Source organism: Macrosteles quadrilineatus, unplaced genomic scaffold, assembly GCF_028750875.1.
Source record: "Macrosteles quadrilineatus isolate MER2022 unplaced genomic scaffold, UCM_ALF_1.0 Scaffold_4__1_contigs__length_99947679, whole genome shotgun sequence".
Taxonomy (NCBI): Eukaryota; Metazoa; Arthropoda; class Insecta; order Hemiptera; family Cicadellidae; genus Macrosteles; species Macrosteles quadrilineatus.
The window spans coordinates 10,784,187-10,810,367 of NW_026542597.1; the positions used below are offsets into that span (position 1 = coordinate 10,784,187).

The 26,181-nt window shown below is 35.1% G+C and overlaps 1 protein-coding gene across 3 annotated transcripts in view; it reads left to right on the plus strand.

The window, feature by feature from the left end:
* The window catches only part of LOC128992181 (beta-1,4-glucuronyltransferase 1-like), a 171,971-nt gene that overhangs the window by 28,487 nt on the left and 117,303 nt on the right, over window positions 1-26,181 (plus strand). For 2 of the 3 annotated variants that reach the window (XM_054415632.1, XM_054415635.1), the window contains exon 2: window positions 24,770-24,813. The gene's annotated coding sequence lies outside the window, so the exon portion shown is untranslated. Of the gene's footprint in view, window positions 1-5,336; window positions 5,377-24,769; window positions 24,814-26,181 lie in introns of all 3 variants that reach the window. The other variant, XM_054415633.1, reaches the window with a different exon arrangement.

Genomic DNA, 26,181 nt, shown 5'->3' on the forward strand with positions numbered 1-26,181 from the left:
AGTGGATTAAATTCTACGTTTTACGCAAAGTAGATAGGGTTAAATTATTCTAATCAACCTCCACAATGTGTTTGTCGTTGGTGTGGTTTTACTCGGGATATTTGTTTGGTGGAATAGGTTCTTCTAATGTGTATGCGAGTTTTAATTCTTGTCAAGTTTTTAAATTGTGGTGTTTTTACAAATTGACAAATGTTTAATTGTATTTGGAAAACAATAACGTAATTATTGTCATACCCGCATTTTTTGTTATATTTCGATGCATACTCACATTAAAGGTGTTTAATGCTGAAAATTAACAATAAATTTGTGTTCGAGCTGCAATATTAATGTCGCTTTAGGTAATTGAAAATTAAGATTTTAATTAATTTTGATAAAACATTAGATTATGGTATAATTATTGCCTTTTGCTTACTAATATTAATATTGTAGAATATAGAAAGTTTCTTTCGTCATACTGAAGCAAAAACTGCAGTTTTTTGATTTTTGCACATGCGTTGCGGGCCAATTTTTACTCTTTAGGGTCGGGAGTAAACGCCTTTTTAGTCCCTATGGAGTAAAAATCTGCTGTTGTAAACAGCTGTAAATTTCGATTGTAGCAATCACATGGATCGTAATGATTTGTCGATATTTTTAATTGGGAAGGTTTTGAGCTTATTGTTGCGTTCTTGTCAATAGTTCGACATATTGATGGTAAAATGTTCAGTACAATCGTAATAGGCGAAATTATTAAATTACTAATTAGTTGCTTATTTACATTAGCTACGCTGGAAGTATTTTTGAGAGGTTATCTTTAACTGAAAAGTATTTTCGATACCTGACTTGGTTTGTTAAATAATTTTTCAATATACTATTACGAAAATATTATTCATCACACGGGCAAAAAATGTCACTTTACGTCCGAGTGATGAAATATACTATTGTTTAACAATAAGTCTTAAAAAGGCTATGTATCGTAAAGAGTCACTTCACGCCCTAGTGGTGAAATCTACTATTTCTTACCCAAAAATCAGTTTTTGAAAAAGAAATATCCAGAATTTAACAGTTCTATATAAATACAGTACTCGATAAATTTATCCAATCTATTGTCACCTTTTCTAAAGGCCATGCGTAATTTCCACCTAAATAATGCTATACTTCCGTTTTGTAACTGAATCTGGAAACAGAAATTAATTAAAACTAATATCTCGATGGTTTGCGTGCATGTTGCGAGGAAACCCAGATCGACCGCTAAATGTACATTATTAATTCCGAATGTGGATAAAATTCACACAACGATTAATTATATTATAAGATGGCTTACTGAAAGTTTTTTAATCGTGAAAAAGGTGAGTTTAATTTTTAAAACAATTAAAACAAATAAATTACTCGTTTTCACCGAGTAGAAGTGGAGAACTGTGATATTAAAGCTGGAATTCAATTAAGTCAGGCCCCGAATGGGCTTTTAAGATAACTCTGGTATATTGGACCTAGCAACACTGTAGATGCGACTGGGCGGTAAAATAAATCCCTGTTTTGAATACAACCCCCGACCCAACATGCAAATAGGACCAGTGAATTACATTTGTACCTTTCGTGTGGTTGCGAGAATTTGCTCAAGGTAGCTCCGTTTATTTGACCTGCTTAGTGTGTGTAAAGTAATTTTCCTTTTCATTGTTGGTTCAAGTAGAATGGTTTGATTTCGATAATTCATTCGTTCTTCGTGATTAGAGTTTTGTGTCCTGTTTTGATATGATTTTTCTTATTTGTTTACATGATTGTAGCCTATGGCTTAGCTTTTGATATAAAGCCATAAAATAAAAAGAGTTTTGTTCTACATTTCTTGTAATTGCCGTAGCCTACAATGCATCTTCACCTTAATCCTACAAATTATCGTACAAATGTATGATACATTTTTATAATTTTGTTTTTAGACACATTGAGAAAAATGCAATTTGAAATTAATCTTCTTGGTAATTTACTATGTTCTTCCTACAATTAAGTATGCGTTAAATCATATACATGAGGTGGAATCGCATTTTGAGATATAATTCGGACCACTAGCTAATGTTTACTACACTATCAATTTTCATAATTTCCACATGATATGTTACCAAAAAATTGCGCCCAAGTTTAGTTTAATCGAGGTGAATTCCCTGAAAATGTTCATATGAAATAATCAAATCGGGTGTTTTATGAAAGGGTCCGTGCTAACTATCTGCATATGACAATACCCGCTACTACTACTGTAATAAGCGTAAATAAACTGTAATAAACTTACCTTTGTGGCTATAAGCGATTCTAAAAGATCGCAATATTGACATTTTAAATGACTGACATGAACAAAATTAATTTGCCAACTTTTTTGAAGTTTATTTCCAAGCAATCCACGGAAAATTCTATTATCCATAATAATAACTATGCCGATATGAGTTTTCAATAAAATATCATGCCAAAAAAAGCAAAACATGATTTTTTTTCGAAATCGAAAATGATCAATAATTACTATTATTTTGAGATTTCAAGTAATCATTACCATAATTGCACTAAATTGTTTACAAGTGATTTGATTTTAAACCAGCAATTGGTTGGTAAAAATGTCATCCCCATGTTACATTTGTAGCCAGTTTTTTGAGAAAAATCATCGTTTATGTTTATAGTTATGTAGTTTATATTCATAGTGTTATGTATCATAGTTTATGTGAGCCACCGACAGATTGTGCTGATCTAAATCACTGATTTCTGTCGAATACGCAATCTTTTTAACCGACTTCCCCACTACCAACAAAAGGAGGAGGTTCTCAATTTGTCTGTGGCGATGTTTTTTTTTTTCTATGTATGTTCACCAATTTCTCTGTGATTCTCTTACCGATCAGTGTGGTTCCACCACCAAAATAACCAGGAGAGTTTCTATTTGGTACCTTATATATTATGTTTAAGTATAATATTTGTTTCGGTGAAAAATTCTGAAAACCTTAAATATTCAACATTCATTTTGTTTACATTTGTGCACATTGTTTACATTTGTGCAGAGAAGGCAATAAATAATAATAACATTCCTACAGCTGTTAGTTGAAACCATTTAAAAGACACAGACAATTTCTTCATGAAACAGTTGCTTCATATTGATCAATAAACTATTTCTTGCCATGAAGCCTAAATTAATTACATTGAGAAAAATGCATTTTGTTTTGGTTACTATAAAAAATGTATTTTAACGTTTGACCTGATTTGTGTATACAGTAATTATGTTTTTAGTATTGAATATTCTGACTTACAAAAACATACATTTTTCAGTGAATAGCTGTATGATAATGACAAATAAAGGTGTATTGTGAAAACCACAGCATTCGTAAAACAGGTATAAATATAAATCAAATGCAATTATTCCTTACACGACCTAAGAAGTGTGACAGTGCATAATCGTCAATTGTCTTAAAAGTGTTGAATATTTTAATTACTAAACATGCATTTGCAGATGTGGAATGTTTATTGATATTCTCTACCCAGTTACTATAACATATCAATACTATTTTATGCCTGCTTCGGAAAGTCCTAGAGGAAGATGATTTGCAATTTCAACTAGGCTATATCTTGAGCAAACAAAACCCCCTACATGACTTACACCACTTTTAGCTGAACCAATCTTTCATATAATATTTTCCAAAGGTACTATACGAAAGGTTCTATGGTGTTAACGACCAATTTTCCACTTTTGAGAGATTTTTTAGTGCTGGTAGCTGAGGAATAACTTTATTTTGTTCCAAAAGGCTTGAGACGTTACTGTATTTCTTTTTATAATGTAGAAGTACACCGATTGCAAAGAAACGATGATGTCTGACATTTCAATGTATCTAGAAAAGACAATTAGTTTTTCATTAGGCCTAATGTAATGGACAACTCTTTCTTTCTTAATATCTAAATATGTTTATTTTCATACCCATTGATTATGTAACCTGAACAGGTGACTCAAGCAGTTTTAAAATAATGATTGTTCTGTGGAACGTTTGATTGTTTCAAACAGTTTTGCTTATCAAAAAACCTTAAGTAATTAATACCGGTACATAAAAACTATACGGTCACTAAAAATCATGAAATAATTTATTTTTGTAAAAAAATACAACCGACTTCAAACGCTCTAAAAAGAATGAAATAGTTTAAATAAAGTAAACTTTTGTATTAGGCAAGCTCACGTATTTCAAGTCGGCGCGGTTCAAACTGCAAATATGATTGAAATTAAATATTGTGTGTGTATTTTGAAAATCAATAAATTGTAGCTGGATAACATAAATATATAAAAAACATACTGAACTGTTTTGTTTATATATTAAAGGAAATATTTTCTTGTATTTTATGTTTACTTCAGAATAAATGCATTATGAAAATAACACACACAAATGTTCTATATGAATAGGAAAATAATTTAGTTTGATATTATGATAGGGAAAAGAAGCTAGTTTAGTATTAAAACGTTACATTTCCAAGTTAGAAACATTTAAATGCGTTATAATCTTTTTAAAGATACTCGTTAATACCACTATAATGCCGATCTCTGATTACGGTAATAAAATAACACTTAACGCATAACTATGAAAAAGACATGCAGATTAACACCTTTAGTTATAGATATTCACCTGCAATATGGACACCCTCTTTCAATTTTGTATCAAAAATCATCATAGAGCCGCGCCGAATTGAAATACGTGAGCTTGCCTAATACAAAAGTTAACTTTATTTAAACTATTTCATTCTTTTTAGAGCGTTTGAAGCCGTTTGTATTTTTTTACAAAAATAAATTATCTAACAATTTAAACTAACGGAATGACTAATTGTGAGCTATAGCAACTGTTATGATCCATCAACTTGGCCTGCAACAAAAAATAATTAGGTTGAATATATAGTTTTAGTCACTAGCGCATTCTGTGACTGGCTCACCCAATATATGGACGTATTTTCATATTCAACAATAAAAATAATAACACGGTATAGTTTAACACCATTTTATGACATATGACACACTCTTGTAACGTAAGAGGTAATAACAGAAAATACACATAAGACAACATTACATCATTCCGACTAATCGAAAAATTACGGTTTATACATTGTATAAATCTCTGTTTTTATCATCCTGTAAGTTTAGCAATGACAAATACTCATACTGTTCCATTTATTGCCCGATATGAATAGCGTGTGATTTTTCATCACATCCAGTGACTTGTTTTGATCAAACATCTAATCACATACCTCACGTGACACGAAGGATTTATGTTGTTTTCACTTGTGAACAATGCTGTTAAATAGATAATAGTGTGTTGTTTAATTTATACTGTTATTGAATGTTTTACTTCGTGTTACAGGTTGGGGTTATTATCTCATTTGACTGTTTGGAAATCATAAGTAAGTATAAATTTTGTTGAATACTGTAGGATTACCCTCATTATTGTAGCAATTTCGTATTTAATGTGCAAACGTCTTAACACAATTAATGACATGGAAGTTTCCAGTGAAATAGTTATGCAGCGAATGCTTATTTTGATCATAGTGTTTATTATGTCCACTATTTTTGGCGACTAGTTAAAAAAAAAACAATTTTGCCGAGAAAAAAATAATTTGACCAAACGATTAATGTATCAAATTGTATGTGCATCTTTTTAGCTTGAGTAAAAAAGTAGATTTTCCATTAGAATATGGTAGAAAATACTGGTTTCAAAAGTGACAGTCAATTGACTTGCCGTAACGATTTATTTTACACGTAGCCTATATTCTCAAAAGTATACTCTCTCAATGTGTAATGATTGTTGTGCCAATGGTTTCGCTGGCAAACAAAACAAACAACAGAGTCTACTAATGCAATTGCACTGTAAGTGTGTCTTGTCTTTGGCAGTAAATTAAATCCTACTTCTCGAGTAAAACCTAAACCAACTCGTCGCACCTGCGTTGCATGTAAATAAGCCACGGAAGACTGCAGTTCGACAATGTTTTTAACAACTCAAGATTCTCGGAATTTTCTTCATTTACATAAACTCACTGTGAATAGAGACATTCCAGTCTCTTCAAACAGCTCCTTTCGTTTAATATTTGCTCGTCTTTATTTTGTGAGAATTCTCGAAAATGAGATCCTACTGTTTTGTTTGCTTATTCTATGCATTTAAAAATACATATAAAGTGCCTAGCAATAGTTTCTTTGTACTTTTGACCAGTAATCAAAACTCAGTATAAATAGCTTATTTTACAATCGTGAACCATACTTAATTTTAGTATGTTTAGACTTGTTTGTCTGACTTTTACTCCCTCTTTTATTTCAACCATTTGAAACAACCAGTTAGAATTGTTTCAACGATGAAATGTTTGGAAAGTACTTAAGTCAGTATCCATCAAATTGAAGAGACCGTCGTACAAAGTAATTGTACCCCCAGTGGCCTTTAAACTCCTCATGTTATCCTTATGGAAAAACATTTGTTTATTATATGATCAAATGGATAATTACAACAGCTAGTAAATACTCATTTACTCTGTATAAGTTCATTCTCATTCATAGATTTATATGTATTTATCTACTTATTGAGATAAATTAATTTACCAATCATTGTGTTTGTATTTGATTGTACTTGAATTTTGATACTGTTTATGTAACCCTTTGAGGAGAAAAGATCAATGCACATAGATAAATCAATGTAAATATTTATTTTATAATTTACGATACAAATCAATAACACAATCGTCCAAAAGAATTACTCTACTGCCAAATGGATAACCACGTCAATCATTAAAGGCTGCCTTGCAGAATGAAGAGCTTTGTTCTGTGGCTTCATGTTGAAATGCATAGTTCATGTAAGGTTGTACTATTTCATTTCAGCAATACTTCGTGATGGTAAACATGTTTCCTTATCTGATATTGTAAAGATATGAAGTTAATTAGTGGGTGTAGGTACCGCCCCAGATGTCACAGTCTGTACCATGTGATTAAATTAGAACTTGTAATTAACACTGGTATTTTTAAAAACTACTCGTACTATATTTAAGTCTAAAATGATAAATACACATTGTACTGTATATCGATATACAATATACAGGGTGTAAAAAAACTGAACAACTTAAAGCCCAATACTGTACAATCTATGTAAGCGTCCATAGATCATTTTTTAAATTAATATGATAGAGGAACTCATACAGTTTCAACATAATTTGCTTGTATCAGCTGTATCATTGCTGTCGCTCAAAGATTTAAACTTCAAAACATAACCTGTATTGAGGCATGTATTAAGGTCATGAACGTTAAAGAGAGAGCCCAATGTGTTTGAATGGCACATTGAAACAAACAATAATTGTCTGGGGTTTTGTCAAAGACCAAGATTATACATGTCGAAAATCGTCAATGTTGGAGAATTGAGATTGAGAGTGATGTCGCCTTCAGCTCCATCACTGATATAATGCAACATTTAGTGTGGTCAGAGTTAGATGTATTAACTGTCTTTTGCCAACAATGGAAGCCATGTTGATTTTTCAAATTAAACCCTATATCCAGACAAAATTAAGAATATGTGTGTTAATTTATATTTATTAAAATTTTTTTTAAGCCTGATAGTAAAATACACTGCAACAAAGTTGTTCAGTTGTTTTTGGGACACCCTGTATGTTGTACGTATAAATTATATCCATGCAGTTGAAATTATACAGTGAAATTCGCGTCTATTATTATTTATCAGCTGTTGTTAATGATTTAAATAATACACTCAATATCTGTATTCCGGCTGTGCTACTCAACTAAAGTCGGGACCACATAAGTTTGCAGTTGAGGGAGGAGCCTATTTACCATATGGTTTTGAATGAACCAATGAGAACCGTGTGGTGTTGCCAAATCTAAAAATACCAGCTGATTTGAAAATATTGCTTAGTATATTTTTATTAGTGTTGTCAACGGGCGATGTGGCAACGTCACACTAGCCTTGTCTTGTGATTTGCTGCCACCAACTGCAAACGTACGTGGTCCCGACAATAATATAACTAATAGATGTCTATAAATCATTTATGTGTATGTTGGATGTTTTTGTGCTTCGTGTTCAAGCAGCCAACCAAGCAATTAATAGCTTTTGCCATTTAGAATTTATCTTTATAATACTAACTAGCAGAGTACCCATCCTTCGTACGGGGTTGGAATATAAGTATAAATTGCTTATTGCAGTTATACTCAAGCTTTGCGTTTGCAATAAGGGAGGACACAGTTTGATAAAATTTGCTTTTTTAAATTAACAGTATTCTATAGTATTACACATCTACCATAGCCATAATGTTCTACCACATCACCTAAACAATAGAGAAAAACAAATTATCAACAATTCACAAAATATCACAAATTATTCATGAAATGAAAAACATTAACATAACTGTAAACAATCCTACTTTGACAGTTCTCATTGCGAATCACAGTTTTTTGTTGCTGCTTAGTTCAAATTAGCTGTTTTCATAAATGCAAAAAAATATAGTGCTGCACCCTGTTGGTAAATCTTATAACTTTTTAATGCTTTTCCATATCATAGAACCAACTTTTTTAGTTGAAACAGCTAACTAAATTCTTTAATTCCCTTTAAATATGAATACTCATAAGGTTAACATGGGGAATTACAGAGCCACTGGGGCGGAGCCCGAAAGGATTTTTGAGATAAGAATATGCAATCGGGAATGTAAGCTATCATCATGCCAAATTTCAGCCCAATCCGCCCAGTGGTTTATGCGTGATTGAACTTCAAACACACAAACAAACAAACAAACAAACAAAAACAAACAAACACATAAACTTTCACATTTATAATATTAGTAAGATTATGAAAATCCTTCATACCTACATTATTTTATTGATCCGATCGACTGTTTCACATAAATCATTTCAGGATAGTTTGAATACTCTGTGACTATTTCCAAGCCATACAGTCAACAAAACACCCCCACTGACACTGTAGTCCAGCCCTCGGCAAGTACAAAGTCTCGCCACGGGGGTCTTCATTATGGTCTATGATTAACCATCAGCCTCGACTTTGTTTGTCGAGAGCTATATTGGAGTACAGAAACTACGCGGGGGGCCTGTGTGAGCATTGCATTGTAAATATTGTTAAGGCTGGTTGTAATAGCAGCAATAACGATACGGAAGTATTTCGCACAAAGAATGGATTAAAGCATTTTTTTTTTTAAATTTTGTAACAGTCTAAGCAATAATTTTTATGTTAAGGTCACTTTGAATTGTGCAAGTAGACTGGTCCAATGGTAAATTTAAGATTGTTATTTGTGTTTCGTGTCGATGACGTTTTTGTACTCATCACAATCGGTTAACAGGTTTTGATGTATTTTAGAGTAAATGTTCAGATATTTGGTCTACTCTGCAGTTAAAACAGGTTTAAAGCTGGTTAAGTTACAAGAAACGAAATTTGAAATTAATCAAATAAATATGATGGTTAACTAAAAACGCACAACCAGACAGAATTGACCTTACAATCTTTTTCAGCTGGTTCATAAAGATGATATATATATATATATATATATATATATATATATATATTTTTCCCCTACAGTTACTTGACAAAGTGGGCTTCCTTGCACTGATTTTAGTGCGCCAGTAGCTAATTGATGCATTTACTTACTTTTGCTGCACTCCAGTATTCCAACCAAACAACACAAAACAGTGTAAAAAAGGTTCAAATACCTGCTATTAGGCAATCCACTGTTGTAGTAAACACAACTAGTTTCGGCACCTGTATGGCTGTACAAGGACGGTTTTCTTTCTTCATATGAAAATGTCTCATCTTGTTTAACCCGAAAAAATAATAAATACGCATTTTAACACAACACAAACACGAATACGAAACATTAAGGTAATTGATCAGTTAAGTAAACAGACAACGCTAACGACGAGTTTGAGTACAGACTGCTTTCTTCTTGTTTTTCCAACATTTCTTGACATTTCTATTACTACTTAACTTTAGGCCTAATTAACTAATTAAACCTTTGTACTACTTCTTTCTTGTTAGCATTCATGGCAGGGGATTAACTTACTGTTACACCTAACCGTATTATTCTTGTAAATTTGCTGTAATTTTTCTTTGTGAAAGTATAACAATTGTGAGTAAGCACAGTATAGTATAGGTTACGGCTAGGGTAGTCTAATCTCGAAGCCATGCAAGCAACCATGTGCAAGTGTCTGACTAAGTGGATTGCAGACTTGTGCAATCGTCTTGCCTCTGAGCGGATTTTGACTCATTTTAGATAGGCCCGGGACCGATTTACTTTGCCTTGTACTATGTTTTGGTGTCACCAGAGGCTAAAACCCTTATTCGTTTAAATTGTTATGTATGTGTGTCCGTGAACGTATAACTTGAGTAATTTTTTATGAGTTTGATAAAAATAGGTTTGAATGTGTAGGACGGGATAAACTTTAATGAATTTGCGAAATATCATGTTCGGAACATGGGAACAAAATTCCCATTTTGACCCTCAAAACATAAATTTATCTAATTTTTCTCTAAACCATTTTTAAGAGCGTAAATACAAATAATTTACTACATTTAAGTGTTTTTGTGCGGTTATTGGTAACGGAGAAAATTTAAACAATTTGTTAACCTAAGATTTCCATGTTATTCTTATGGAGAAGATGTAAACTGTTGTAGTTTGCTTGTTTTATGGATATATTTTTATTAAACTTGGTACATTTATTTATTTTACACTAAGTTATTATATTTTACTAAAAAAATCATATAATTACCCCCTCCCACAGTAAGGCTGGGTAGCCTACTTAAAACCAGCGTTATTTAAATTTAGGTGAAAATCAAATCAGGCAAATTCGTCTGCAGGTTTGCTGTGACGGGGTTTGTTTTTTGGTTCTGTGGCTACAATATTTTTATTTTAAAAGTAGAATTTATGTATACAACATAATCTGCTACATACACTGGTCATTTTGTCACAGTATTGTAGATTGGCCCAACCACGTAGACGTTACGTACAGGTCGAGATCACGTTGTTGGAACATACGCCGTCAGTCATCCAGGCTGTTACATATTCCACACTTGTTAAGCGGCGAACTTGAGGAGAAAAATGCGCATACATGTATAACTGAGATGAAGTACCTAGCAGGTCATAGCAAAGATTAACTCCTTTTATCTATGGTCATATCAAATATGCAGAGGATTAAGGATTTTTGCGGTGTATGTATGATAACTATCATATAATCCATATAATCCATAGTGAGTGACAAGCCCACTGTTGATTTCGTCCTCTTTAGCCTTGGATAGTTTAAATTCTTTGACAGGCGTTGAGTAAGGTTTTGATTGAGAATGTGGTAGTGAACGCGCTATAAATATTTACAGTCAAGGAAAACTAGTTAAAAAGTATTTTTTTTACTGTGTACAATCTGTGTTTGATCGGTATTACGATAAGTAGATACATTTTAGTTATTTATTCTATATGTCAATTTGCTCTTACAGTTTTTGCTATTGTATACCTTCGGCTGATCAATAACTACATCTGCAAGGATAGCAAGTGGTTGAAATGTTTGGTGTATAATTTTCTGACATTCTCCTACCTGAAACTTTCTCAACGTTACTTAACTGTGTTGTTTTTCTTCATAGCATTAGGCTCGTTACATAAATCATCAGGTTTACTTAGATAAATATAACTAGCATAAAACTACGTGTTCATAAACTGCTAAACGTGTTTTTTTAGCTAGAAAGTAATAATACTAGTTAACACCGTTATACTATGTATTCTCTTTTCGGCGTATATGTTTAGCTAGTCAATTCGGCATAAAGCTTCTTTATTTTCGGCTAAATTTTTGCTCGAGTGGTTTGATTGTAATCAAGACACAACTTCAACATCGAATCAGCTGTTGGTTTGTATAATCATGTGTTTTCTGGTCTTGTCTTTGAATCGTACAGTAAGATGATCTGACATTTCAGTAAACCCATTCAATGTGTTTTGCTTGACGACTAAACACGTAGCTTCCACATGACTCCCTATCCTATACACACGTACGCTATACGCTATACGCTACCTTGTGCTAAGTTGTCTGCTGTCGTCGCTGCGCGTGTCTAGCCTTCATGCATATTTATTTTCCCGTCTATTACCCACTTCGTGTTCTTACCCACCTATAGTTGTACACTTAGACATTTAAATATACCTAGAGTAGTTAATGTTGTGTTCTGTGTTCGTTAACTGTATTCCTCAGCTTTTCTTACATGTTTTTATTAGGCTGAATAACATACCATTTTGCATACAAGTGCATTAAGTATTGCATTTTTTTTGCATCTAGCCTCACAAATTGGGGAGCGAGCTGGTGTAGTGGTTAGAGTGCGGGACTCCGGTTACTGGTGTCCCGGGTCCAAACCCCGCCAAATCACCAATGAATTTTATCCAAGTGATATTGCCGTAACCACTAGGTCTAGCCTGAAGTAATGTGAAAAACAATTCCGGGCTCGTGCCTAGCGTCCTAGGAAAAAAGTCTCACAAATTGAGATTTATAATATTAATTTTGACTAGTTACTAGTCGAAATTGAATGCTATTGAAACATATTATACATGTATCTTTACTTTCTCGTAAATATTTATAGACATGTGTTAATCCTTACCGATACTTGTTCATCTATATAAAAGTGTTGGAAGGCGCATTTTACTTTAGGTATTTCCATATGTTTATTTTTACTGTATGCAAGTCTAGGTGTTATTTAACTTTCTGTGTGTGGTACCGATATAATCCTAGCCCAACTGAGATATTTTTGCCCCCGTGTTGGAGATGCCGTGATCGCACAGTTCCGGTTATTTGTACCTGTCCAACCTTCAGTCACGGATATTTTGACGGACCTCATTTCAAGTTTTATTTTCCCTATAATCTGCAGCGTAATTTGGTATTTAGGGTATCCATGGAAAGGTTGACCTTGTCAACGTCAATTTTTCAATCGTTTGTTACATGTTTAGCATACTTTGTAAATTTAGGGTTGGAATAGGTAATGTTTAAGCTATTTTAATTAACCGACTTCCCCACTACCAACAAAAGGAGGAGGTTCTCAATTTGTTTGTGGCGATGTTTTTTTTTTCTATGTATGTTCACCAATTTCTCTGTGGTTCTTTTACCGATCAGTGTGGTTCCACCACCAAAATAACCAGGAGAGCTTCTATTTGGTACCTTATATATTATGTTTAAGTATAATATTTGTTTCGGAGAAAAATTCTGAAAACCTTAAATATTCAACATTCATTTTGTTTACATTTGTGCAGATTGTTTACATTTGTGCAGAGAAGGCAATAAATAATAATAACATTCCTACAGCTGTTAGTTAAAACCATTTAAATGAAGCTACAGACAGTTTCTTCATGAAACAGTTGCTTCATATTGATTAATAAACTATTTCTTGCCATGGAGACTAAATAAGTTACATTGAAAAAATGCATTTTGTTTTGGTGACTATAAAAAAGGTATTTCAACGTTTGACCTGATTTGTGTATGATTCTGTTTTGAGTATTGAATGTGAATGTTCTGACTTATAAAAACATAGTGAATAGCTGTATGATATTGACAATTTAAGGTCAATATCAATATCAATTATTTAAGATGGGGACGCCACTATGTGCGTATTTTAACCCAAATATGAGTGAAGGATGAGTGTAGAATGAGTGGTGCGATCTTGTAGTCTTGTTACTGACTAAGGCCGACATGTTCCTTAGACACAGCTGTTAATTAGTAGCCCATACAGCTAATGGCAACTAAGGGACCTACAGGTGTATTGTGAAAACCAAAGCATTCGTAAAAGAGGTCTAAACATAAATTAGATGCAATTATTCCTTAAACGACATAAGAGGTGTGAGATTGCATAATCGTCAATCGTCTTAAAAGTGTTAAATATTTTTATTACTAAACATGCATTTGAAGACGTGGAGTGTTTATTAATATTCTTCACTGTCTATAATATTATGCCTGTTTCGGAAATGGGAAGCTGATTTGCAATTTCGACTACATCTTGAGCAAACAAAACCACCTACCCCTTCCACCACTTTTAGCTGAACCAATCTTTCATACACGTATTTTTCAAAGGTAATATACGTGATAACAACCAATTTTCTACTTTTAAGAGGTTTTTTAGTGCTGGTGGCTGAGGAATAACTTTCTTATTGTTCCAAAAGGCTTGAGACATTACTGTATTTCGTTTTATAATGTACAGTAGAAGTACACCAATTGCAGGAAACGATGTCTGGCATTTCAATGTCTCTAGGAAAGTCATTCTTTTTTCATTAGGCCTAATGTAATGGACAACTCTTTGTTTTTTTAAAGGAAAATCCAAAAATGTTAATTTTTATACCCATTGATTATGTAAACTGAACAGGTGACTCAAGCAGTTTAAAAATAATGATTGTTCTGTGGCACTTTTGATTGTTTCAAGCAGTTTTGCTTATCAAAAAACTTCAAGTAATTAATATATAACAAATTATACAGTCACTAAAAATCATGAAATAATTTATTTTTGTAAAAAAATACGACCGACTTCAAAATGCTCTAAAAAGAATGAAATAATTTCAATAAAGTAAACTTTTGTATTAGGCAAGCTCACGTATTTTAAGTCGGCGCGGCGCGGCTCTATGATGATTTTTTATACAAAATTGAAAGAGTGTGTCCATATTGCAGGTGACTATCTATAACTAAAGGTGTTAATCTGCATGTCTTTTTCATAGTTATGCGTTGTAAACTTCCCTTCTGGTTTTGCTAATAAGAGTTATATGAATGCCTTGATTCAGGCATAAGCTACATACATGAAGCTGTACACTAATTCAACGGCCAAGTATTCAAACAGATTTATTATTATAAACAACTCCATCACTCCAGCCCATCTAAGTGGAGTACTGTACTGCTTTTCGTAATATTTTCTTTATTGTACAGATTTCTTTACAGTACTCTACTACTACAACTGCACGAAAAAACATAACAATTTTGTCATCACCCAACTTCGAGGCGAATTTTAACGAGAAGCGTTGGAAATAAACTTCCAAGGAACTTTTATAATTAGGAATTCTTAAATTAACGCATATAATTACATCCAATATGTATGAGCCAATTTGTATGCGAGCACTGAGGTAATACTGGAGTCGCGGAGGTATTTTATGGCACTTAGAAATTCCTTACTAATCCGCCACGAAATGCTGAATGCTACGTGACTGCCTGCCTCTGTCTCCAAGCAAGATATCCCACACTTGGGTGTGAAAATCCCTTCCTATCCCACATCTGGGATTTAATCCCTGTTTACACTATTTGTTGATAAACAATGAATATGCACTATGTTAGAGGAATAGACGATTGGGGAATATGAGCTATCGTGTCAAATTTGAGTCCAATCCAAACAGTAATTAGTGCGTGATTGATAATAATAAACATAGTATGATATCCAACAATTTGTTTCGTAAAATCCGTTCTCACATTTGAAGATGTTTATAATTTTTCTTGATAAACGATGGTTGGAAAAAAAACTTTGCCACAAAGCCGCACTGTGCTAAAAAGGAAATGCATCCCAAGTGTGGTGTGAAAAATCCCCATTGTTCCCACATTATTATAGCACTATTTAAATTTGTTGAATAATAAATGGATAATGTATTTGAATATACGTATTGCTAAAGAAATACTCGTCGAGCATACTACAGTACACTACACAATGCAATGAGAATTCATTTATATTCTCTATTTTAACAATTAAAAGTTTTTCTACGTTAAAATTGTTTGTTAAAGTTGTTTAAGATAATCTATAGAGTAAAATCATAAAAGAGCTATCTACGTTTTCAAACCAGATATTCCTTACATGAGCTTTTGGCACATTTCTTGTTTAATAATAGCTAAAATATTTGTGATACAATTGTGTTTACTATGGAATAGTAGGCTACCTACTGTAGACTGGCCTTGCTTCACTAACTGTAAATATAATGCCAAAAATAGTTTGCTAGGTTTTGCAGAAACACTATTAGATCTCACAAGACCTTATTACACTCGCTTGTTTAAAATATACCAAAGTGCATCGAAGTTTTAGATTATTAGACTATTGTGCAGCTCGAGGGTTATTGTATCGTTTGATTCATGTTTATAATTCCCTAAAGTATTGTACAGTTGTGCTAACGGGTTGGACGGAGATGACTAGTGAAGTCCGTGCTAAACAAAGAAATTGAGGCTTAGGTGCTGCGATTTGTAACTACAGGACATTGTTTTCTGTGTTTACAGTTATACAACAATTATATATGACGGTTAAAGAGCGTAGTTACATTTTTACAACTAACGGTTTCCGTTTATTGTTTGGACATTAGGCGAACTTACTTAATTTGTTTAGAGCAGAATTATATTACTTCAAATTTTATCGTAAGCAACAGAATTTATGCACTCAAATGCACGGAATTTAATTAAAAACACAGGCGCCTAAAACCCTGTTCATCAGACAGCAGCAAAACAATTAATTACCGGTACTACTATCTCTCATTCATCTGGATTACCTACTGCAGCCAATAGACCGTGTTACTTACTATTTACAGTATTTTCCCAGACATCTGCCAACTAAATGTAGAATGTCTAGTAGTTGCAAGGACACGTACAGGACGGACGATGACCCTGTTGCTCACTCTTGCCTTGTCTACAACAACCGCTGCCTTTTTACTGCCAACTAAACCAACTACACACAGTATTTTCCCAGACATCTGTCAACTAAATGTAGAATGTCTAGTAGTTGCAAGGACACGTACAGTACGGACGATGACCCTGTTGCTCACCTCTTGCCTTGTCTACAATAGCCGCTGACTTTTAACTGCCAACTAAACCAACTACACAGTATTTCCCCAGACATCTGCTAACTAAATGTAGAATGTCTAGTAGTTGCAAGGACACGTACAGGACGGACGATGACCCTGTTGCTCACCTCTTGCCTTGTCTACAACAACCGCTGCCTTTTTACTGCCAACTAAACCAACTACACAGTATTTCCCCAGACATCTGCTAACTAAATGTAGAATGTCTAGTAGTTGCAAGGACACGTACAGGACGGACGATGACCCTGTAGATGTTACCTTTCTTGCCTTGTCTACAATTACTGTTGTGTTCTAGCATTTGATTCTCACGAGAAACCCCTTATCATCGCGATAGTTTGAAACAAATAGTAGAAGTAACGTGATAACCAAGTCGGCTTTATCACTAAGATAAAATTTATTGGTGATTTGGTGGGATTTGAACCCGGGAAGTCAGGGACCGTAGTCCCGTGCTCCACTACTAGACCAGCTCCCCGAAAAATGAGGTATTGCAATGTGTAGTAAAGATAAAATCTTGTGCGTACGATATTTCCCCCCTCCCCTACATTTATCGCGATCGCGTTGGCTGAATTTCATTTGTATTTTTTTTCAATCACTGACTGCAACTTTTTACTAAATATCTGTGGATATAAAATAATACGATTGGCTATGACGAACGTCAATAATAGACATCACTCAAGGCTTTGACAATTTGTCGTTGACAGAATTTGTTTATCGAAGATTTAAAACGATAGATTTTAGATTATAATAAGCGAGTGAAATATCGATGGTTATGTTGGGCAGGTTGAATATTTTATTTTGTTGTAGCATTTCTTATACAATTTTTCACAACTTCTTATGAGACTCTTACAAAATGTAGACAAGCGTGACATGACTATATTTTGTAGTTTCATGTACGTTACCTATGTTTTCCTGCATTTTTTTGTGAAGCTCTTTCCCTTTTCAATATCTTCTTGAACTAATTATTTTAATATCCATCTTCTTGATAGGCGTATTTTCCTAATTGAACTGTACAAGTTTGTCTAGCCTAGTGGCTGCAATTTTTTGTGAGGAACAGGACGTATTTTGAGAATTTTTACAGACCTCTAGCTTGTCAGAAATCCAATGGCAAAGTGTGGCAGTGTATTGGCAGTGCTTGCATTGTTGTGGATCAATGTACCAGTGGCTGTGACGGCGACCTTCAGGTGTTCAGCACACGCCATTCGCCATTCCTTGGCGTTGGCGACAAACATGCAATCTCATATCGCACACCTAATTATACATGCTGAAATAATAATAAGGGTGTGGTCAGTTTTCATAATGAAAATTGAGTTTATGTTTGGACGTCATGTGAGAAGGTTGAAGGATTCAGTTTGTTGCACAACGTTGGAAAGGTAAGATCATTGTTGTATGTATTGGTTTAGGTTGTTTGAAGACAATTTATCGGGATCGAATAACTAGATGAAAAGCTTGTGAGCACTCAAACTACGGAAATTGAAATCCTAGCGATTTTGCACGGAAGTAAAAAATTTTTTGTATAATGTTTTTTTTTATAATAATGTCAATAAAAAATGATTTCTGGTAAGTTCGCATGTTACGATTTTTCTCAGGTGGCACTGTAAGTGGTACCACAGAATAACAGGGAAACGTGTGATAAAATAACAAATACAAAGTTTCCAATTACAGTACTAATTTATAATTTTACAATGCCAATGGTTATCTGACACAAGCTGGTTGTCAAATCAACTTGTATGTTTTGCAAAATAAATTGCATACATACTTTAATTTATTCATTGGCAATTCCATGACTTGAAAATACGTATAATATACACAGTAATACGGTTTCGCCAGCTTTTAAAACACTTTATCTTCAATTATCTTCTTTATCTCCAACTTCGTTGTGAACAACAAATATATCTTCTAATGCAAATATATCCATTATGTGTGATTTGCAGTTTATTTTTGGTGCGGTTGAGTTTATGTAATTAAAGGGAACTATCTTATGCAAAAGTAACTATTGCGTTTTCCTACCCTCCACTTGTAATGACAATTAATTGTTTCTTTCATTTATTGTCCATTTTACTACTATAGAGTTTCTTGTGTGATTTTTCTTTTGAGTTATGCTGGGGGTTCGAGCTAATCTTATTTTTCAGGAGGAACGTTTCACCTGAGGACGGAGTCAGATTCCATATACTGCACCGAAACTTCGCGTAATCTTAATTTTCCAAATCGTAATGGAAAATGGCCTGTTTAATTCCTTAAATAGTATATCTCCAGAACCAAGTCTAAAATATTGCAACACATTGCACAATCCTATTTACCAGCACACAGCCGATATATCTCGACTTGAAGCGTTGATCCTCCTGGTGGAAAAACACTGGACCGGGATGCTGGGGGCTGAGGCAACTCTTGATGTTTCAAGATCAGTGTGATTGACCTTGCTGGCGAGTTTCTGGTGGCAAGGAAGGCCGTTGAACCACAACCTCAGCCAGAACCAGTCGTCAGTGGGCCAACCAGTCAACCAGACAACCAGTCCTTCCACCTGCCACCTTCGACCGGACACAACGGGACTTATAAGCCCGCCTCAATGATTTTGGAAATTGCTTTCCGGGAGTGCCGGTGAATTTGGTGGTGACAGTGAAAATTGTCAAATCAAAAGGACAATGCGTTCTTGTATGGTTAAAAGATTAGAGAACACAGTTACTATATAACTGGTTAATCTTAAAGTAAACGATTAGATATTGTTTATAAATAGCTTTTGATAGTACATTTCGTCAATCATTCGACTTTGAGTATAAGATCACGGCAGGTATGATCAGATTCAGACCAATAGCTTTTGTAGTAAGCGTCGTGACTCGAGTTAAAAACACTTTGTTGGACCTTCTATGAACTAATCACAATGGTAGGTAAAATGAAATATACTTCTATGATTTGATCTTATTGTGCTCCCTTTTCTAAATGATGCCACTGATTGCGTTGATTAGTTCCTCAACTACGGCGAGGTGATTATTCGTTGTGTCTTATGATTGCCCATCACCCCATTTAGGGTTTTTGGCTAATGCCGATTTCGAGTTCAACCATCAAATAAAGAGGACCTAAGTTCGAAGAATTTATGTTTTGTTCGTATATAATTGCAGATTAATTATTGGATGTAAATGTGGAACAAAAATTATGTAAAGAGGGTAAGCATAGCTGTTGGGTTTGAACTCTTCAATATGTTTACAAGAAAATCTCTTTCACTCTCCACGTTGTGTACGTAACGGAAAGTTTACTGTGGATTAATTACGTGTATCAGCTGTGGCGGCGGTAATGGCGCTAGTAATGGTAATGGTGATATACGGGCAGCACGACAGTGAGGAGGGATCGTTACGTACCGAGAGGAAAAGTGGGCTCTTCACGCTCAAGCTACGCACGCGCTGACTTTCGTTTTGTCCGACGATATGTTGCAACTCGGGCCTAATTGGGAGGAAGGAAAGTGATGTTCTAGTAGGGTTGTCATGAAAAGATAACCTCGGAGATTATGAAAGTGGATAGCCGAATTTGAAGAGTGTATTGTGTCTGACGTATTTCATACCTACCTAGATGTTGTTTGAAAAACGTATACCCTTAGATGCTTTGTAATCCAATCGTTTGCGTCTAAAGTTCAAGCAGAAACAATTTTGTTTGACCAGGTTCCTCAAGAGCGGTCTTTAAAATTTTACCCGTGATCTTGGTGCCTTGGTCATAATTGAGGGGACACACATCATACGCCCCGCTTTTAATAGAACGGGAACCAATACAGTTGTTTATAAAATTCCTCTCCCCAAAACAGCAATGTTTTACGGAATACAATAAGTCAGTTGGGTTTCATGTATGATTATAGCACCTGATTAACTCCCTGGTGGAAATACCCCGATCTTGCCAAGCATCCCCCTACGGAAGGTGTGTATCATGGTTACGCTTAGCCAAAATAGTTACCAGACGACCCTAGTTTAACATTGGTGAGTATGTTATAACCTTCCATATGCCATTTTCTATTCCTCCAAGTCACCTAGGTGGATGGTTAACTGTTTTGAATTTCATATTCAATTTACACATTTTGATCCGAGAGCTGATTATGTATTCCACGAAAACATCGTGTTGTCAGTGAAAGTCCAGTTGAGTTGTGTTTGGATTCTTCTCCTCGATTGGCTAAACTGCACATTGTGGACCGCAGAGTGCAGTTGGAGATGCATTGCTTTGCTTTCTCCAGACCATTCAAGCGATTAGTTTCCGTCGATTTTGGTACAATAACTCCACTGCAACGGTTGATAGGCCTACAGAACTGACCATTTTATTCTCACTCACTCTCTCCCAGTGCCAAATTGTATAAGGTGATATTACGCTGTACCATAAAAACTATTCCTTTTTGACCTGCCCTCTACATCATCTTATGTGGTTCCAACCCTCTCCACGTCTCACTTGATACAGTCCCACAACACCCGCAATCTGTACTGTATTTATTTGATTTTTTAATTATCTTGCCTTGGTTGTCTTGTTTTTATATCTGTGTTTATCGTTCTAGTTGCAGACGGATTTACTACAGTATTAACATTGTTTTATCAAGCCATATTGGTTGGTTTCCCCATCTTGCTGTGACAATTATCACAAAGCTTAGTTGCGACAGTTAGATCTGATTGATAGAGATATTTAGAAGTACCGTATGTCTAGTATGATATTTCTGGGTAAAGGCTAACTTGGGCTAAGTCAACATCACTATATAATATGAATCATAATCTTAAAAAAATTCCATAAAAATATATGGAATCTCATATACGTTTAGGACCTCTTTAACTTCCTATGAGACGGAGGAAAGCATAAATATTTACTATTCCAGTTCCATTACTGGTAGTCGGTGCAACAATAGTAGCCATGCAGCTGTTGCATTTATGGCTGTTATTATCCTACAGCTGCAGAAACTATTATTACCTGATGCAATAAGCCGCGCGGCAATTTGAGAGTGTGTACGAATATTTTACTTGTTTCTGCGAAGTACTGTTTAGTTAGTCCTATCTATTTCGTCCTATCTCTGACGTTTGGTCCACACGCCACCTTAGATCACACTATAGGCGACTGATGTCAAAATCCATACACCATATCAGATTGCACAATCTATATGCGATTGACGTCACACTCCTCAAATTGCACAGACAATAGGTGGCTGACGTCCTAAACCTCCTCAGTTGGAGCAGACTATAGTTTTCTGTGCTATAGGCACAGACTATGTGCTATAGGAGGATGACGTCACGCACCTAAAATTGCACAGACAATAGGCGGCTGACGTCCTAAACCTCCTCAGTTGGAGCAGACTATAGTTTTCTGTGCTATAGGCACAGACTTTGTGCTATAGGAGGCTGACGTCACGCACCTAAAATTGCAAAGACAATAGGCGGCTGACGTCCTAAACCTCCTCAGTTGGAGCAGACTATAGTTTTCTGTGCTATAGGCACAGACTTTGTGCTATAGGAGGCTGACGTCACGCACCTAAAATTGCAAAGACAATAGGCGGCTGACGTCCTAAACCTCTTCAGTTGGAGCAGACTATAGTTTTCTGTGCTATAGGCACAGACTTTGTGCTATAGGAGGCTGACGTCACGCACCTAAAATTGCAAAGACAATAGGCGGCTGACGTCCTAAACCTCTTCAGTTGGAGCAGACTATAGTTTTCTGTGCTATAGGCACAGACTTTGTGCTATAGGAGGCTGACGTCACGCACCTAAAATTGCAAAGACAATAGGCGGCTGACGTCATAAACCTCCTCAGTTGGAGCAGACTATAGTTTTCTGTGCTATAGGAGGCTGACGTCACACACCTCCTCAGATAGAACAGACTATAGCCGGCTGGTGGTTGCGTGCTGCTCGTCTAGGGGTGGAGGTGGAAGTCTCGGCCAACTTTTTGTCCGTCGTTGGAGTTTATTTATGACTTGGCGTTATCACGGACCGCAATGAATCATTCTTTGGAACTTTGCTACGCGTTGTTTATTACACCAAGTATATATTCGGGTAAATTTGTCGTTGAAAGACAACTTGTCATAAAATCTATAAAGATTCTCACTCTGTGCTTTAGTATGCGATGGCTGCTTTTTATACCCTAACTTCAGAAGATTTTTTAGAGTGAATGCTGTTTGTTTAAATATTAAGGATTACAAAACCCTTTAAAATATACACAATTTACAAATTAACTCTAAATATAAACTGTCCATCCTGTAGCAGCACTGTAAATTGATAATTTACAGCAATTCACAATTGCATATCAAATTGAATTTAAACAAATAATGGTTAAAACATACCTCGTCAGACAATCCTTAACATGTAGGTAGTGAAGTTGCTACATATGTTTCGGCGGCTATTTAAGCATCTCCGCCATCGTCAGGCAAACAAAAGGATCCACTTGATGTGTCGTCAGAATAAATAAATTACACATTTTACACAAAACATAAAAAACTATAGTGATAGGCCTATCAACTACACGCACTGCCGTGGACATGGCAGGAAGCAGACTCAGCCATGTCCACGGCAGTGCGTGTAGTTGATAGGCCTATCACTATAGTTTTTTATGTTTTGTGTAAAATGTGTAATTTATTTATTCTGACGACACATCAAGTGGATCCTTTTGTTTGCCTGACGATGGCGGAGATGCTTAAATAGCCGCCGAAACATATGTAGCAACTTCACTACCTACATGTTAAGGATTGTCTGACGAGGTATGTTTTAACCATTATTTGTCATATTTCGCAATCCTGGGGCTATAAAAATGAATTTTAATTGAATTTAAAACCATGTTGTCTGATACATTATCTTTTTAGCATACTAACATTTAAGAAATTAAATTACCGTAATTATGAAAGATTATGAAACACCCTATTCACAAAAGATCGTCATGCTGTTTTATCAGCTCCACCCAACATGTAATCTTGTAACCTTAATCCTACAAATTAAGTTCAAGCGAAACCTCTAATTAATTACCAGCGATTCAAGATTTGTCAATCTTGTCCAAATGTCAGAGCGTCAACTCTGTATTTTGTTTTGCCAAACAGTTTTCTATCGTTCCTGGGGACATTTTATCGTCCCCACGGTGGCGGAGTCCCGCTATTTGCATGCAATCCAGTAATCACATTCCCGGTAGAGTCTTGACTCCAGACTGATTTATTCCTCCACGGTGGACGTGCCGCGGGTGACGATGGGCTGTCGCTGGCACGGCCTGTGGAAACTACAAGCCGAGCTGGCTTGACCTATGGGTGGTCCACTGCACATTACACCATACGACCGTCCGTTCAGGATAACTCACTTGCAAAAATTAGTCTTTCAATTTCGAATCAAGCTTGGATAAATATCCTGAATTTTTTTATTTGTACACGCTGTGGCGAACCTACAGTTTGATTAGAAATATGTTCGCGACTGATTGGTGTTCCGTGAAAGTTTTATCGAGAAGAAAATGTAATATTAGTTTATTGTTGTTTACCTTGATGTTTTGAGGCAAGCTGTGAGAATCAGGTGCGATGAGCAGCATATTCACAATACAGTGGTGAACACTCCTTTTTTCTTGACTAGTCAAGTGATTGTCTGAGTAGTCGAACGGTTGATAGTGTTCACTTTCAAATCATGTCGCAGGTTCCATTCCAAGAGACATCGATTCTAGGTTGGCATCTGTCATTGGGCTATTAATTAATTATATCATCCAACGAAAGGGCAAATTTAGATAGTAACAGATATTTTGACTGTTTTCTTACAACAATTACCTATGACAAAGTAAATGAAGAAGATAAGTACAATTTCGAATGAATACAAATTATTATATTGGGTTGGCCAAAATTTGGGCCATCCTACGAATTAGATGAAGTGGATCAACTCAAGATAAGTTTATTCAATATTTATTTACTGCTGAATTCTAAAATTATGTACACATTTTAAATACATTTTCGTTAGCTAATCTTACTTACCCCAAAAGGATACACGTATTGTGGAGTTTTAATGTTGATATTTTGTTTCAGCTGGATTACACTCTGGTTTCTCATTGGAGTTCGCAGTTTTTAAGGTAAATTGTGCACAGTAGAGTGAGATATTGTAATTAAGCCATGCTGAATCAGTTTAATTACCAGCACTGACCAGCAGATAGATTACCAGCAGTTTAATTCAAAGCTAGTTAAGCGGACTCGTCAATGGCAATGTTAGCAACGCGGGTTAAAACTACATCAGTATTCATTTGGTCGTATCAGTAAAACAAGGCCTGATGATCCAGTTGAGATTGGCGTACATTTGTCACGCTTTTCACGACAACAGAAAACACTCGCGCGACACTGCGATGTTCAAACTAATGAGATTGTAAACATTTTGTCTCTCCGTTATCAGATGAACATGGTGTACGTCTTTATCATGTAGTCATCATAGGTTTAGGCTGCATAGTTTTCATTTTTAAGTGTTGATTTCTTGAGCTGATAAATGCGCGGCAGACGCTTGAAAAGCGCCCGGACCTCCAAGGTCCCTCCCAGGACGGTGCGAAAAGAGCCCGGGCTCTTCCAAGAACTTTCACAGCGGGTCTTCAAAGGAGAAAGAACCAACACAGTTGATATACATGAATTTATTTACAATATTAAAAAATACCCTGTTAAAAGATACATTATTAAAAAATAGATTGTTAAAAGATATTTACATTACTAAAAGATATAGTCTGTTTACCTAATCTAACCTAACATAACATAACCTAACCTAACCTAACATAACCTAACCTAACCTAACCTAACATAACCTAACCTAACATAACTTAACCTAACCCAACCAAACACAACACTATTTCAGAACACGAGTCAGCGTCCTCATCCTCAGGTACCCGGGCTCTTTCCATGCTTAAGATTAGTGAACCTTTTTGGGGATTAAAATTTTGGGCTCTTTTCATGTGCTTCGGTTGGTCTAGATAGTAGGTTATAATTATCCCATGGATCTATTTGACTTTGGTTCTAGAGGTCAGAGATCAAAATGGCTTTTAGTCATAGTCTGCTGAAATCCGGTGGTTCAAGACATATCCCGACGGTTAGCGCCCAGAAAAAGAAAACTGATTGGTGTCTTTGATTATAAAACAAATTCCTCTCTATTTGAATACCCCTTTCATTAAAAGCCGTACATAAAAAATAACAATACTTATTAATGTAGCCTACATTATTTAGGATGACACAAAAATCGGAAAGTTACCAAAACTTTTGATTCCACACTCGAATTGTTATACAGTACTGTATTTGACGTTTGTTTTTATCACAGACACACTTACACTTAAGTTTCTCCTTGTTAAGGTGACCAAGGAGAAAATTAATCTCCAGAGTGAGGATGCGCTGTTGAAAAATCGCGACAATTATTACAACCTCGACATATACAAGGAAACAACGCTGGTTAACAAATAGTACTTTCGTTC